Here is a 10,265-nt window from a genome sequence, read left to right as displayed (position 1 = left end):
GACTGGGCTCCTCAATTTTATTCACATTTCAACGTGCATATCTTACTTTATATGATTATTATAATGAAGTTTGTTTTTAATTTGTGATTGTATAGAAGTAAACATAGACAAAAATAGTCATGGCATTAATTTAACTGCATTTGCATTATTAGTGTTGAGTTTTAATTGTAAATTTATATGAGCTCCTTAATTTTATTCACATTTCAATGTGCATATCTTACTTTATATGAGTATTATAATAAAGTTTGTTTCTTATTTTTGTGATTGAATAGAAGTAAACATAGACAAAAATAGCCATGGCATTAATTTAGCCTAACTGCGTTTGCATTATTAGTGTTGAGCTTTAATTGTATTTTATATTTTAGATTTATGGTTCATTTTCCAGTAATTTTATCTGTTAATATACCTTCTACTGCCTCTCATGCCTTCATTCTCGTAATAATTTTCGAGTTATCTTACTAATTTAACCTATTTAGCAAACTACAGTGCACCTATTTCATTTTATTTTCTGTCAAGAAACACTTATTACCAGAGCTGTGTTACGAGTTTCCCTTATATGCCTCACACTGTGTACGCTGGATAAGATAAAAGTGTGAAATAACTAAGTTAATGCAGGACATACACAAGACAATTTGATTCACCCAGTCCATATGAAAGAGAATTAAATTACTTCTGCATTTGGTAGACAGAATAAACAAGAATTTCTTTTGTGGTGAGAGCAGAATTGGAATGAATGTTTTTTCTGTTTACTATATAACAAAGAGTGTTTATGTTTCTAATGTACTCATTAATTCTGCTCGAAACGTGTAAAGTTGGTTTGCAGAAAATTTTAAAAGTTTTTGGGTCATTCTGCAGTGCATAATTTTGTTAAACGTTTAGAGACGAGAAGTGTAGAGGACAATAACAGTACAAGAAGGTGACATGTTTGTTTTGACCCAAGAAACCATAAAGATGCGACACTTCGTGAATAATGTTTTTTTAAATGAAACTATGCATTAATGAATTGACTTTTACTTTAATATTACAGCAAATTAAAAGTAATGAGTGACTATCTTGTGGGTTGCATGATGGAGGGTAGTAGTGCAGAAGCAGGTAGAGAAAACACCGGTTAGCAGGAAGGACATAAAGCAGGCGCAATGTATAATGCTACTAAAATCTTCAGAAAATGCACTACATTAGCAGCATTGAAGATAATAAACACAAAATGTTGAAAGGCAGTGAACCTTCAAAGTGAATGAAATACCATGATGTAAATTTGTAGGAGTTATACAAAAAAATGGAACCAATTTGTAGGAGAAAGAAGCGAAGATCGAATTATTTTCCTCCCTACTGCCAAAAGTCTTCTCTCCTCTGCTCATTCACTGTTTATTCTAGACAGGAATAATAAAAATCCTTCACTGCATTGTCTTAAAAATGAATTGTGAATATGTATATTTACAGGAGATATTATTATTATTATTATTATTATTATTATTATTATTATTATTATCATTATTATTATTAACCACCACCAGAATTTATTCAATAGTTATTTTTCGCAAGGCTACAAATTCTCAATCTTTGGACATTTGCTATGTAGGCCCTATTTCTAAAAAATAATATACCGGTATCAGTAAGAAGTAAAATTACATACTGTAGAGGTAAGTTACATATTTTGAGCGTTATATTTTATTAAAATTCATATTATGTAGCTTTTTTTTTGTCTTTTTTATTTTATTTTGTAAAAATATGAAATGCTCTTTATTGATACAAAAAGAAAAAGAAAGAGATGGAATGAGAGGAGGAGGGGAACAAGAGATAGGGATCGTGTAAAGAGGAAAGGAAAAGAGAAAGCAGGAGAGAGATAATCCCTTTAAAAAAGCAATAAATTACACACACTAATACCAGTGCAAATATGAATTATTATGGTGGACAATGTAACAAGGAAAGTAGAAAAAGGAGGAGAAAACAATATGCTTATGTTTCAGCATACCTGAAACTGAATGGTAAACAGGTCCTTGAAATAGATTTTATTTTCAGGGTCAACGTTTTAGTAAATGTGTGTGTGTGTCTGCGTGAATATAATGTTTGTATGTAATGTATATATCTATTTATGTATGTAGGGTACCGGTATGTATGTAGGTACGCAGGTAAAGATGTTGCATATATGCTATGAAGACGCAAGTATAGTAAGCAAAGAATAAGCTTCTACAACTACAATACATTAGGAGTGGAGTTAGCATCATTCCTTGCCTATTCTTTTCATTCAAAGCAATGAAAGTAGGTACTCACTCATTAGCATAATAATAAAAGTAGGCTACCATTCTGAAAATGAGGGCAAAAAAAGAAATCCTTCGCTTTTATCTTTTACTAACATCTGATTATTGTTACATTAGAGCTCATATATATTTGCTCAGTGGCAGGTCTTTCACTGCAAACTCAAGCATTCTCCAATCTTTCCTATTTTCTGCCTTCCTCTTAGTCTCTGCAAACGAATCATGTATCTTAATGTTGTCTACCATCTGATATTTCTTCTAACCCGAACTTCCTGCAACGAATCTGGCATACTTCCTGTACCCCTGTTGCAATAGTCTCTCCAGTATGGTTGACACCTTAAGTGTATTTAAATGCGACAGGTTCATGCCAGTAGATTTACTGGTATGTAAAAGAACTCCTGCGGGACAAAATTCCGGCACACCAGCAATGTTGATATAACCTCAGCAGCTGCGAACGTCGTCAAATAAACCATAATATTTTTTCAACACCCCAATATTCGAAGATGGATATTCTGACTCCAACTGTCTCCTCTTAAACCGTCAATATCTGGGCAACTAGGGTCACAGAGAGGCATTATTGGCATCTCTGAATTCCTCTCGACATACTGGGGGCAGAGTAATTCACAACAATTAGATCCCAGACAAAAGTTAATCTCCACCCAAAAATTAGCAAGACTTCCCCCCTGCTAACATCTGTACCCAATATTTCCCATTGGAAGGGAACTGCATAGGTGCAGACAATAACATGGCGTGGGGGACCTCAAACTCTATCTACAACACCAAGGGCTCCCCTCAACTCATGATGGTTAGCCTAGAAGACCACGGAAAATTCTGGAATTTCGTCAAAATCGATTCTCTGGAGAGAAATTCTTCTAATAAATACAGAAAAAGCGGCACCTGCAACAGATAAGGCATATTTCCTGTACCCCTGCATCGCAATAGAGCCTCCAGTATGGGTGGCGCCTCAACCCCCAATATTCGAAAATTGACATTCTGATCCCAATTTTCTCCTATTAAACCATCAATATCAATTTTGAAATATATTGTATATAGGGTTCTTGAAAAAATTATTGCTAGTAGGAATACATTCAGCAGTAATACGAAATCTGGTGTGTGTACTAGTGTCCTGCAATGTTCGAACACTAGAGAGGCAAACCAAGACATTAAAAACTTTGTCTTATTTCATACGAAAAACTAATAGCAAGATAGAGCTAAAATTCTTAAGCGGTTAAAGCATGAGTGATGGGCAGCGAATATTTTTATAACAAGGTGTAGCAAACACGAAGAGGCCTCTTTCTGCAGAGCGAACATCGGCGAATATCGAACTTTGCCATACTCGACAAACTTGAACCAAATACAGCACCTGTAATGCACGACACTAGTGTCTACCACATTTATCATTTAAAAGTTCATTTCAATTTAACTATAATCATTCTTAATGTGACAGCATTTGCTTCCTGCAATTGTCATTATCATTATCATTATCATTATCATCATCATCATCATCATCATCGTCGTCGTCGTTGTCGTCAAGGATTGGTTCCTTCTGGATCCATTCCAACTCCAAACTTTTATCAATAATTTATTGGTCTGCTCATCTTTTCAGAGATCCTCTCAAATGTCTCCTTCCAGCTGCTGTATAGCATAGAATTGTTCGTAACCTGTTGTTCATCTATAGTACATGCTGTGTCCAATATATTCTATATTTCTCGGTTTTTGCTATAAGATGGCAGACCCACCATAGGTCTACTGCTGAAGTGACTTGGCATCCATTTAAGTGGGAACTTTAATTGTATTCTCAAACTCCAAATGGAGTAAGAATAAAAGCATAAATGAAACTGTAGCCTATCTTTAAATTACGTACCTAATCAAAAAACCTTATCTACATTTTAAAATAAACCTACACGTCATTTCTTTCTTCTTGCATCATTGTGAACAATAATAATAATAATAATAATAATAATAATAATAATAATAATAAAAAATAATAATAACAATATAATAATAAATAAAAATAAAAATAAAAATACAGAGACTTATTTTGACATTCAACAAGATTTTTCGCCGAAATACATCTTTCATCATCTCTGATACCAAGAGAGTGGTTCTTTGGCATTAGTTAGTTAGTTAGTACCAGTACTCGATTAAAGTTGTTTACCTGTTTATGTATTTTATTAAATCACATTAGTCCCAAAGAATCAATTATGAGGACAGAATTTTTATTGATAATGAATTACAAATTTTACAGAAATTTGATATTACTTTAAGTACCTGGTAACAATTTTATTTTAAATACATATTTATATTCCAGCAGTATTCAAGAAGAATTAAAAGAAAGTGTTCCAATTCATCACTGATTTCGAAGTAAAGATGAATAAATTATTTATTGGAAAGGAGGATGTATGCTATCTTATATCTGATATCTGCCTTTCTAAAAATTGCAGTACATCCAGTTCGTTAATTCAGTGGGTAAACTGTATTTCCAAAAGAACTCACCTCTCTAGTATTTGGTTGAAGGCTGTGGTGACTGGCTGTATAACTTCCAGATGATGGATTAAGACTTGACAGCTACAGTGGAATTACCAAGGACAATGGTACTTCATAATAAAATCTACCAAAATAGAATAAACTAACCAGTACATATTTGGCCACTGATAAGTTAAAGCCTGGATATATTGTTTTTTTAAACGAAAACTGGCTTGAAATTATCCATAAAATACAAGTTATCTTCAGCTATGTGCAGAGAAAATGTATTTCATTTCTATTAATTTTAAGCATGACATTAGAAACATTATCCATTTTGCAATAATTTTCAGATTTTGTCTCAACAATATGTACCTATTATTTTTTTATTATGGCCTTATCTTGGAAGTAGGTATTTTTAGGACCCAAAAGCGACAAGATTATTTTTCATGTCATGATAACTGCAGGGTCATCACAGTGCCTATAATGAAACTCCAACCAGTTACATGAATTGAGATCTTACACCAGGAAAATATTGATAAATCGGTATTAAATTTTGATTTTCGATTCACTCTGTTACATCATATGGTCGGATGGTAGTGTAGTATTTATTATATCAGAGAACTAAACATAAATAAAGTGAAATATGTAAGTACAATAAATCAAAATCTTTTTTATATTGCTTCTAACTGTCAGAAGAATTTCCTTGAAAACTCAAAATAAATTGAAATTTATATTTTCTATATTATTTTGTACAAATTGTATATTATATAAAAAAATTGTACTGTAAATGGTAAAAATGCAAAATATGACTAATTATACTTCTACATGGATAGAAATATTTCTAATAAATTATGGGTCTCAAGACTACAGAATTTCAAACTACTGACAACAGGATCATTGTGTGCATGTACTCTATTATCAGATTTTATGAACTTATCATTTGTTGGCGATTTCTTTTTGCAGCTTTCATATAGGAAATACGAATACGAAACTTCTATACTCATATTTAAGAATTACATGAAGGATAAGGGAAACTGGAAGTATGGAAAACTCTTGTACATTCTATTCCTACACCGAAATAATAGTATTCTCAGCATTCACATATAAAATTGTTTTAAAGGTGTAGTAGCATATTCAATGAACTGCTGTACCGAGTATGATCTCTGATTGAGATTTTGGCTGGTATGTACCGTACATTAATTATCAGGCAGTACATCTCACTTGATGATATGTGTCAGAGGAAGAACAACTATTTGTATACATCTGAAGTCTGATTAGTGTAATATGTTACTAATCAGTGATGTATGCAAGGAAGAGGAAAGGAACTGGCCACCCTACCCCATTATATTCTGGTTTAGTTGTCTCATGAATGATTCCTTATTGGTGTCACTTATGAGGTTCAAACCTGTCTTAGGACAGTTGACTAAACAACGACATGGTGTTCAACATACTGCAAGATTTCAAGGTCTTCACACCATGTCATAATATAGAACATCCAATGTTTCTGAGGTATGTATTGATTTCATCATTAGGGAAGACAAGGAAAGGGAGTTAGATTCATTCTGAATATAGCTCTTGGTAACGAATCCAACAGGTAAGTACCCATTTTCCTGCCTTCCCTGTTAATGGTGCCAGTAAATAGCTCTGAAACATTGGATCTCTCTATATCTATAGTATAGGATGGCAAAGACCCTAAAATATATTGTTTTCAATGTACAGTATTTTAAAATACATTTGATGGATAATTGTACAATTTGGGCACCACGATTTAATTACCGTAATAAAATCGAAATAATTTTATCAAATCTAAATCCAGAAATACGAAACTTAAGAACAATTTGACGTATTTGTTTTTTAAACTGTACATTTCTTGTGAATTAATACAGACAACAATTACAGTCAACTGAAATAACTTATCAGCCAGGGCAACCCTGTACTACATTCTAATTCATTTCAAGTCACTGGTGTTGCACAGATTACATACTAATATGGTAAGTATCTGTACAATGTTATAAATCCTACTTCATGTACAAAAATATAATAAAACAAGTGGGACTAAAGTAACTTAAATTGCATGCGAACACTATATTGTCAGAACTGCATTAAGTGACGCCTAATGTAGATAATAATTTTGTTTAAAATTTCTACTACCAACGGATTTTTGACAACTCCAGTTGGTGTAACCGGAAAATAAGCATGTAACCATTAAATAGGAAGTCTGTGTATACTGGTACCATATACAGATTATCAAGTGAATTTTTATTTTTGAATACTGTTATATAAATTATTCATGTAACTTCTCTTTTTCAAGCAAGAAAGCTGTTATGTAAGAGATACGATTGGAAAATTATTTAGATTAATAACGTATTAATTACAATCATATATCGCACAAATTATCGATACATTGCATGCAGTGGAGCGAAAACAGCATATGCAGTGTTAGTGTTAAACACTAACTTATAGAAAAGTTTTATTTAAGCAGCTGTGTAAGGAATGTACGAACTTTTAATTTTCAAATTTTATATAAAAGTGAAAAGGTTACTGCCTCAATTGAAAAACACAGACATATTCTATTTCTTACTGAACACTTGTAAGATTTATTCAATGAACACAAACATCATACAAACTAAACATACATTGAGCATTCAAAATATTAGTTACTGGCATATTTGTACAATTTTGTGCAAATTATATTTAAAACTTTTATTTCTTAACATATAAAACATATCTCAATCAAGTTGCATTGTGTTCAGTAAACTTTCAAAATCAATAAAAACATAAAACGAAGTGTGCTCAGTAAATTTATACAACATTCATTATACAACACAAAATACAGACAATAACTACACCAACATTAGCATTCCACAAATATGCATTCAAATACCTTCAAAAGCATTCATCCAAAATTGCAAGCACTAAAGTAATCAAATACCTAATGTAAAAATCACAAAGTAACAAATACGTGCACATTCTAAATGTATACCCTTCACAAAATAACAATAGTTAAATACAATTTTACAAGGCCCATTTTCTTTAGTTTATTTTGCTAAGTGAAATGTTAGCCAATTTTATGGCTATGTGTAAGTTAAAAAAAAAAATAATAATAAAAATATTTGGTCCCAATTTACTGCACCTACAGAACAGAATGTTCCATTGCTGAAATTATAAAATTTCATCTCCTACTTCTTTAAAGTAGATTTTGTCTACTGCTTACGACAAGTTTAACTCACTCACAATTTATAAAATGCTTTTCTCAATGCTACATAACACATAAAACATACTGAAGCAGGGAACTACAGAAAATGTACAAAAATACTAAGTCAGATGCAAGAAAAAATTAATGAGAAGGCAAGAGACATACAAATGAGAGGGCAAAACTAAAGTGCGCCTAATAAGACAGAATTCGAATACTTCTACTGAACTAATCTGCTCAAGATAGTGTTAAAGAGAGTGAATTTGGTATTGCAATGAGTACCTAATTAGCTAATATATTAAAACGATCAATATAACACTGACTTACGACATAAGTGCCATATGAAGTCACTGTTATGTTTTTCAGTTATAAATTCGTATGATAACTTTATATTACACAGTGCAGAATTTGTTTAATTTATTTTTACAAAAATTTGCATGACTAACCCCTAAGTATAATTATGATACAGTGATCTTACATTTAGTTTTAAATCCGTTATTTTATATTTACTGATATGTGCCTACTTATCACACAAAATATGCAATTTTAAGTATTATAAACTTGCCATAAAAATCGGAATGTTTGTGTATTAACCCTTTTCTGACAGAGACATGTAAAATATCTCTGCTATCAGAACAGAATGAATATTAAATGCCCTGACTACCTAATTCTAATATTTACATCTAACACAAGACGCAGATCATAAAATAACATTCGGATAGAAAAAGTTAAGATTATTTGCAAAATATAATCATCAGCTGTGTTATTTCATGACATGTGCATCAAATAATTTGGCTCCAAATACTTTGACTTTGATAAAATTGTGTATACAGCAATTTCACAAAATTTTCCAGCTTAACTTACTGTATACAGTACTGGAATTAAATTGTTTCATGCTCTCTGCTAAAGAAATCTTTGTATTAGAACTAATAATTCCTAACATCATGTGGGTAAGGCTCATGAGAAATAGTACCGTAAGTCTATTTATTTGCATGAATATATGGATTTTACATCACCAAACATGGAATTCAGAAATTCCCAGCATAAGGCAATGGGTTATTATTATTATATGCGGAGTATATAATAATGTATGCACACTATAAATTTAAATAAGAATATAAGACAACAGCATGCAGAGCAATTCCTGTGAATTTAGTCAGATATTTTCACCGGTACTATGTATGTATGGAAAACAATATCCGTTTCCATTTATAAATATGGCTTTACACTTACAATACTTATTATACACAAGAATACCATCCACTTCAGTACGATATGATCATGTATTTTTACTGATGAACTAATAAATTGTTGATTGTTGACATAATTTTATTTGATATAATAGACTGGGTATTGTATTCTCATATACATGTTATATAACAGAAAGAAATACTAAAGTACTGTCTCACAATTAATTCGGAGGACTTAAAAATAGTTATTGTTTATGCTCCTTCTATAGTGCACTGAGTATTCTTCCAGTATACAACTGTTAGCTTTTACTAACTATTCAATGAGTTTTGTTACGATCCTATCTGAGAAGTCTGATCACCAACAATTCCATCAGGATAATATCACATGACTTTGGTTTCTATGTTTAATCTGTAATGTGCTATATTTGTACTGTATTCCATTTATATGGAATGGTACACTATCCAAATATTAACTCATCTAAATATCTACAATAATATCTATCCACTGTAAAAGGCTTTAACAGTATTCACTAAATTACTATAAAAATTAAATACTGGAATGGTGTGTTACGAAAAAGATGTTAACCAAAGAATTAAATCATATAACTTATACTCCTGTATTATGGACTGGAAACTATTAAGTTTTTTTGTGATGCACATATTAGCAGAACCCAGATGGGTAGACAGTTGTAATGAGTAAAGAGAAGTAGCCTATAAAGAAATGGAAGTATGTTACTAGAGTATTTGCAAATGCTATTTCACACATCTAAATAATTATTTTCTTCACACGAACGTGCTTTTATAATAAAGTTGAATGTAAACTAACATCTGCAAAGTTCTAAATAAATACAGCAATACAGAAGTGTGTAAAGTATTTAAAAAAAATCACCAAAATCATTACAATTATTGGTTTTACATAACGGGCATATTTATTTAGCACATCATATACTATATTAGATTAGATCTAATATTATCATCCTCTACAGTATGTACCATTAATTTTTCATTCATTTAAAACTTAGTTATATTAATTGAACAAAAAAGAAAAGAAAGAGATTCCCAATCACAGAACATATTTCAACGACTCAACATAAAACTGATGGACAGACTTAGTAACTTCAAGTTTTTTTGTAACGAATTAATCATGCTAACAACTGGTTG

The 10,265-nt window shown here is 31.3% G+C and overlaps 1 protein-coding gene across 3 annotated transcripts in view; it reads right to left on the bottom strand.

The window, feature by feature from the left end:
- Positions 1 to 10,265, bottom strand: part of LOC138712412 (SLIT-ROBO Rho GTPase-activating protein 1-like) — a 595,908-nt gene that overhangs the window by 15,936 nt on the left and 569,707 nt on the right. The window lies entirely within an intron of this gene.

Source organism: Periplaneta americana, chromosome 13 (genome assembly GCF_040183065.1).
Source record: "Periplaneta americana isolate PAMFEO1 chromosome 13, P.americana_PAMFEO1_priV1, whole genome shotgun sequence".
Lineage (NCBI taxonomy): Eukaryota > Metazoa > Arthropoda > Insecta > Blattodea > Blattidae > Periplaneta > Periplaneta americana.
Note: the sequence above shows the minus strand (reverse complement) of the source record. Positions and strands in the feature narration are given on the sequence as shown.